The sequence below is a fragment of the Miscanthus floridulus genome, chromosome 13 (assembly GCF_019320115.1).
Source record: "Miscanthus floridulus cultivar M001 chromosome 13, ASM1932011v1, whole genome shotgun sequence".
NCBI classification, from domain to species: Eukaryota; Viridiplantae; Streptophyta; class Magnoliopsida; order Poales; family Poaceae; genus Miscanthus; species Miscanthus floridulus.
In genome coordinates, this window is record NC_089592.1 from 86986349 (window position 1) to 86993397 (window position 7049).

Genomic DNA, 7049 nt, shown 5'->3' on the forward strand with positions numbered 1-7049 from the left:
GGAGAGTTGTATTTATGGTGGCTGTGGGTGCAGCAGTGCTGCTGCAGCTGTTGCATGCAGGTGAAATGGGGCAAGAAATAGCTAATTGCAGCACTCACTGTGGCAATATCAGCATCTCCTACCCCTTTGGAATTGAGCCTGGCTGCTACCATCTTGGCTTCAACCTCAGTTGTGATCACTCGCATAATCCACCCAAGCTATTCCTCGGCGATGGCACGGTGGAGGTCCTTGGGATATCCATTCCCAGTGGCGCGGTGCGCCACAACAGCAGAGGCATCGTGCTATCGTCGGTTCCTAATGCTGCTACAGATGACATGACGAACAAGAGAGGGAGGTAGTACCACACATGGATAGATTGGCCTCAGAAAGGGTGGCCCGTTCTTTGTCTCTCCAGATAAGAACAGGTTCCTGGTGCTGTCTTGCCACAACATCAAGTCCTCGGCCTTGTTTAGTTAGGGCCTGTTTAGTTCCACCTCAAAACGCTAAATTTTTCTAGATTCCCCGTCACATCGAATCTTTGGACGCATGCATGAAGCATTAAATATAAATAAAAAATAAAACTAATTACACAGTTTAGACGAAATCCACGAGACGAATCTTTTAAGCCTAATTAGACTATGATTGGACACTAATTGCCAAATAACAACGAAAATGCTACCGTTGCATTTTGCCAAAAATTTTGGCAACTAAACCGGGCCTTAGCAAAAATTTTGACGAAATGGTACTGTAGCACTTTCGTTGTTATTTGATAATCAGTGTCCAATCATAGTCTAATTAGGCTTAAAAGATTCGTCTCGTGAATTTCGTCTAAACTGTGTAATTAGTTTTATTTTTTATTTATATTTAATGCTTCATGCATGAGTTCAAAGATTCGATGTGACGAAGAATCTTGAAAAATTTTGCAAAATTTTAGGAACTAATCAGACACATCCTTGGAGAGGACGGCAGCATTGTAAATGCCTGTGCCACTTACTGTCCACCAGCCCCTGGGAAAAAAACAATCTTTTCAGTATCCAATGCGCAATGAGTGCTCTGGAATTGGCTGTTGGAGTGCATCAATCCCGAAAGGCTATACTTCCTACAGCATCCTCGTCCAACCGCTCAGTAAGCGTGTGTTTAGTTCCAGGAAGTTGGAATTTGGGGTTACTGAAGCACTTTCGTTTTTATTTGGTAATTAGTGTTCAATTATGGACTAATTAGGCTCAAAACGTTCGTCTCGCAATTTTCCACCAAACTGTGCAATTAGTTTTTTTTCGTCTACATTTAATGCTCCATGCACGAGCCGCAAACATTCGATGTGATAGGTACTGTAGCACTTTTTGGGAATTTGGGGTGGAACTAAACAAGGCGTAATATTTCTGAGTTTGATGCAGAGTCTTCGGTGTACATACCTGAGGAGGGATCCTACAATGTCACACACCTGATCTTTGAAACTGTTTATGCTCTCCCAGCCTTGCTGGACTGGATGATCAGCAACTCAACATACAGTAAACAGCTCTTGTGAAAACTATACAAGCTATGTTTACCATGGCTACCGCTGTGTCCGCCCCTGGTCTGCAGGGTATCAAGGTCAAGATGGGTGCAAAGATGTACACGTTAAAGCAATATAGTTTCATTTCCTTACAGCACATATCTGAAATGATTTCAGATTGATGTGGTGACAGTTTAATGCTTGCTTATCGGCCTGGTTCGCTTAGCTTATAAGCCGTACTTTTTCAACCAACAAACAGTATTTTTCTCTCATAACAAATCAGCCAACAGCAGCCAAGCGAACAGAGCATAAATCTTCCATAGGTGTGTACTAGTTTATTAATGTTTTTGAGACAAAACTACTTCACCAGTCTAGTTTCCAGTTTAGTTGATGGTTTTGCATTTTTGCTTGTTTAGACATCGATGAGTGTGCACTTTGGGAACTCCACTCATGCTACGGCACCTGCTTAAATATGCCTGGAACATTTCATTGTCAATGTCCTGATGGAACATATGGCAACCCCTTCACAGAAGGGATACATCAAGATCAAGAGTTCCTCTCCAGGTGACAATTATATCATGGATTACCTAAGTTTTGTATATACCAACTTCATGAGTTCTGTATATACCTAAGTTTTGCAGAAGCTGGGAAGTTGAGGTGGACTAATTTTATCAAGTCTCTTTTATACATGAGAAATTGATACATAATGAATTCTTTAACAATATTTAATGCTCATCCTACCGTTAGGTAAGAGTGGTATATTTCATATTTAACTCTCTCTTTTTTTCAAAAAAAAAAAAAAGGTTCAACCATAGGCCTGATAGTCAGTTGTGGCTCAATTTTATTTGTTCTGGCCTTTTGTGGCCCCTTCATAATACGTAAGATTAAGCTACGGAAGGCCGAAAAAGCAAAAGATATTTCAATCAAAACCATGGTTTGCTACTGCAGCAGTTAATATCACAGAATGCAGGTATTGGTGAAAGGATGATTATCACATTAGCAGAGCTGGAGAAGGCCACAAACAGTTTTGACAGCGGTAATGCTCTCGTGAGGTGTCCGAACGGACAGACGCGGCTTCCCCACTCGCTACCACGCCGTCTGCTCGCTCCTGTCCACACCCCTTCCGAAAAAATCTATCTATTGTGCTCTGCCTCCACGCTGCCTGCCTTCCCCACTCCGCGCTCCACCGTGCTGCTCACCTGCACTGCGGCATCCACCTGCCGCGGCTGCCTCCACCGCGCTGCTCGCTCGCCGCGGCCGCCTCCACCCAGCGAGCGAGCCTCCACGATGGATGCTCCAGTAAGCAGGCGTGGGGAGGAGCTTCGTGTGACACTGCCCCGCCGGTGAATTGCCCGCGCCGCTACCACACCAGTGGGCTCCATGCATCGTCGCCGACCTCCGCGCTAGCATCGAGCTCCGCAACGACGAGCCTCCATTCGTAAGCAGCAAGGTACATTGTGTTGAAAGCACATGTTGTAAGCGTATGTTTCAAGTGTTCTAGATGTTTCATCTGAATGTTGTATGTGTTTCATTTGAATGTTGCAAAAGTATATTGGAATATTGCACATGTTGCAATGGCTATATATGTATGTTGCAAGAGTACATTCCAAATGTTTCAGTTGTTTTCAGACGTATGTTGCAAGTGTATGTTTCAAATGTTTCAGCTGTTTCAGACGTATGTTGCAAGTTTTTCTCTGGATGTTGCATATGTTCTAGTGGCTATACACATATGTTGCAAGCGTATGTTCCAAATGTTTTACCTCTTTTAGACTTATGTTGCAGCAAGTGCTTCATATTGTAAGTGTTTTCATTAGCAGGCACGGGAAGCGAGTGCAGGCGGAGGCACAGCAACAAAGCGGGGAGGCACGCGCATGTGTAGCAGCAGTAGAAAGGCGCACAGCAATAGCAGGCGCGCAGGGTAGGCGTGGTCGTCTGATGGAAAAAAACCGTCTGTGATACGTTAACGTTAGCATCCAATGGAAACAAACCTCCAGACGTCCGGGCGGTAGTAACTCCGTTTTGACAAATCTTACGAGGTTGGTGGTGGTGGACATGGCGTTGTGTACAAAGGAATTTAGACCTACATGCAGTGGCCATCAAGAAATCAAAAGTAGTGGTGCAACGAGAAATCAACCAATTCATAAATGAGGTTGCAATTCTTTCTCAAATCGACCACAGCAACGTGGCCAATGGAAAACTCTCTCACCATCTTCATGTTGAAGAGCCGTTATCATTATCATGGGACGATCGACTACGAATTGCACTTGAAATTGCTAGAGCTCTGGCCTGTCTACATTCGGATAGTTCAATGCCAATATTCCACATAGATATTAAGTCTTCTAACATACTGCTCGATGATAGTTTAACAGCTAAAGTGTCGGATTTTGGAGCTTCAAGGTACGTTCCAATCAACCAGACAGGAGTGACTACAGCTGTACAGGAAACATTTGGTTATTTAGATCTCATGTACTATTACACCGGCCGGCCCGGTAGGGATGGACAGCCCAGGCCCAGGAAAATGATGGCGCCCCCAGCCCCAGGTATGTATACATATACACTAGTAACAATAGGAGATGACGAGATCCTCCGACACCCTTTTCCTATGACCGTGATCACGCCCGCAGCACCGCTCCGCACGAGTCGCGACGCAACACGCAACCTTCCGCTTTCCTCCTGCGCTTGCGGCGTGGGAGCGTGAGGGGCCTGGCGGGTGGCGGCGTTCCAGTAGCAGAGCAGAGAGGCGAAGCGAACAGGCAGAGGCAGGCGCCATGCGGCATCTGGCAGCAAGGGCCCTCACGTGACTTGATCCCTGAATCCTGATTCCTGATCATCTAAATCCCTAATTCCCTGTTAGGCGTCAGGTATGGAATCTGAAATTTAGTTATTGCAGTCTGTTCGCTTGGTCGTATTTGGCTTATAAATCATAGCTTATCAGTCAACGAACAATATTTCTTTCTCACACCAAATCAGTCAATAGTACTTTCAGCCATGGCTTATAAGCCAAACAAGCTCAAACGAACCGGGCTTAATTGACTAATTGTTTCTCACGTGATCCCTATTTTATTAAATTGTAGTTACTAACTGTTTCTCTAATTTTTTTAACAAAGCAAGGGATACATTAGTTAAGAAGGGGACCATAAGAGAAGAGAATCTTGAATTCTCTTAGGATGCTAATGATAGACATTTTTCCTATGCCTATTACTCTAGAAAAACAAGCAAGGAAGAGGTATATGATAGAAAATGGTTAGTTTATTCCAAACACTTGGACAGAGCATTTTGCTTCTGTTGTAAGCTTTTTAATTCTAACAAATCCAAGAGTTCATTGGGGAACGATGGGTTTAGAGATGGGAGGTATGTCAATGAGAGGTTGAGGGAGTATGAATTTTTTAAGGTAATTTAATATGTATATACAAATTATTTTATATGAATATTGTTTTTGCATTCAATTAACTACTTATTACTAACATTTGTATATGTGTGTACCTAGTACCAATGGGTAGTATTATCATGTTCATATAAAAAGGATCAAAATTTTAGCTTCGTTCTAGGTCCAAAAAAGCTAAGGACCGGCCTTGTACACCGGTAGGCTAGCAGATAAGAGCAATGTTTTTAGCTTTGGTGTTCTCCTTGTCGAACTGCTCACCAGAAAGAAACTATCCCTCTATAACTTCGAAAGCAGTGACAGTCTTGTTTCACATTGTCTCGCTACTCACAGAAGGTGACTTGGTTGATATACGAGATCCACAAGTCATGGAAGAGGGAGATGGTGAAGTCCAAGAAGTAGCTGCGCTAGCGGCAATGTGCACCGAACTGAATGGGGAAGGCCGGCCTACGATGAGAGAAGCGGAGATGGCACTAGAAAACTTGCGAACTAAGAAGCCTACTACTCCACATAATCTGTTGTCATCAATGAAATATGATGGGCGTGAAATTGCAACTCGTTGCGTGCCAGACTGCCCGTTCGAGGGGTTGTAATTGGAGCAAGTAGACAGTACAACATGGAGGAGGAAATCTTGCTGTCAGCAAGTGCGAACACAAGGTTGATATGTGCCCTTGCGGTTTGGATTGGTGATGAGTGATTGTTAACGTGACTTACGTCTTGGGTTGAGTCGGTGAGCTAACCATGGCGTGAGTTGGGTTGTACAACATGTCTCATGGCTTGTGGTGCGCAGGTGTGGAGCTCGGAGGCGGTGGTCGACGTCGAGGTGAAGGTCAAGTAGGTATGTGCCGTGCCGATGGACCGGGAGCGGTAAAGGACGAACGTGAGGTTTGGACCGAGGGACCAGGAGGCCGGGTGGCTAGCCGCGGTGGCTGACATCTGGGGACATCGACAAGTGCAAGTGTACATGGGAGTGGCCGTGTTGACCGAGTCAAGACGACGGTCGAGCGAGGCTCAGGAAGACTTGGTGGCCGGCCGGATGAGGACGGCGGTAACACGCGTCGAGTTGCGGGAGATGCATATGGAGTACGCTACTCGCCGACGGTTTGGTGGGTTGAGCCTCAAAACCACCGGGTGGACGGTTTTCGGGTTTGGGCCTCAAAACCCGGGCGGAGGTTCCGAGGAGGAACGGACGGCATGTGGCGGCATCGAGGAGTTCGCGTTGAGGCGAAGCTATCTCATGAAGGGCGCGGTGGCCGTCAGCTGAATGTTACCTCGGGTTGGACCATAGTGCCCTCGGGTTAAGTGGTTCTGACTCAAAAATATCTAAGAGCAAAACTGAAATTGTGTAATAGCCCTATTAAATAGAATAAGAGAGCTCCCATCTCCCTCACCTCTTGCTTCATCCTTCTCTAAGTTTTCCCCTTCCCTTAGGTGTTCTTGTGAGAGGTCAAAACTCTGAGATTTTCGTTGTGTATTTGCTGTGATTTGGTGTGAGAATGGAGGCTCGAATCCTCCTACTTCTCACAGCAGGCTGGTGTCGACTATGACAAGAGATCTCCAGTACGGTTGTCAGATTGATAATAACTCGGACGTCCTCAGCTTCGCTGTCTCGCGCGAATTGCCAATTCATTAGCATCGCGGGTCGCTGCCTCGCGGCAAACAAGGAATCCACATGTTGCTCCAGCAGAACTTGTTCTTCCGTCACCGACTATAGTGAAGGTGGAGGCACGGAAGAACGCCTAGATCCCCGATGATGCTTTGAAACTGTGCCCACGCGTTGTCGACATCGGTCTGCTGAAGCGGTGAAGCCTAAGCCACCGGCCCACCACGTTTGCTGTTTGCAGTGTGATGCCGGGCTCCCGGCCAGCTTCAAGTCTTACCCCGAGGCTTCCAAGGTCCTTGGGCCGGCAGACCGTAGGCCAGGCTCAAATAAGACGGCCCAACCCACGCTGTTACGGGCCAGACTAGTCTAGTGTTGATTCCCGTTTAGCGTACGTGAGGCGGTTACATGTATCTTCCAGCTTGCTGTGTAAAGCTTGTCCACGGGTTTGAACCAAAAAAACACAATTAAAACACTCGACCATGCACATGTTAAATCTTTTCCTTTTGAAACCATGATTCTTCGCGAACCTTACATTTTGAACCGGGAAGAGTACGTAACACATCAGCATAAATCTGCTTTCTTTTTTTTTCTCT

The 7049-nt window shown here is 45.9% G+C and overlaps 1 pseudogene; it reads left to right on the plus strand.

Annotated features, from left to right (window-relative positions):
- Window positions 1–2199: 2199 nt before the first annotated feature.
- On the plus strand, window positions 2200–5255 carry LOC136500240 (wall-associated receptor kinase-like 9; annotated as a pseudogene).
- The last annotated feature ends 1794 nt before the right edge of the window (window positions 5256–7049 follow it).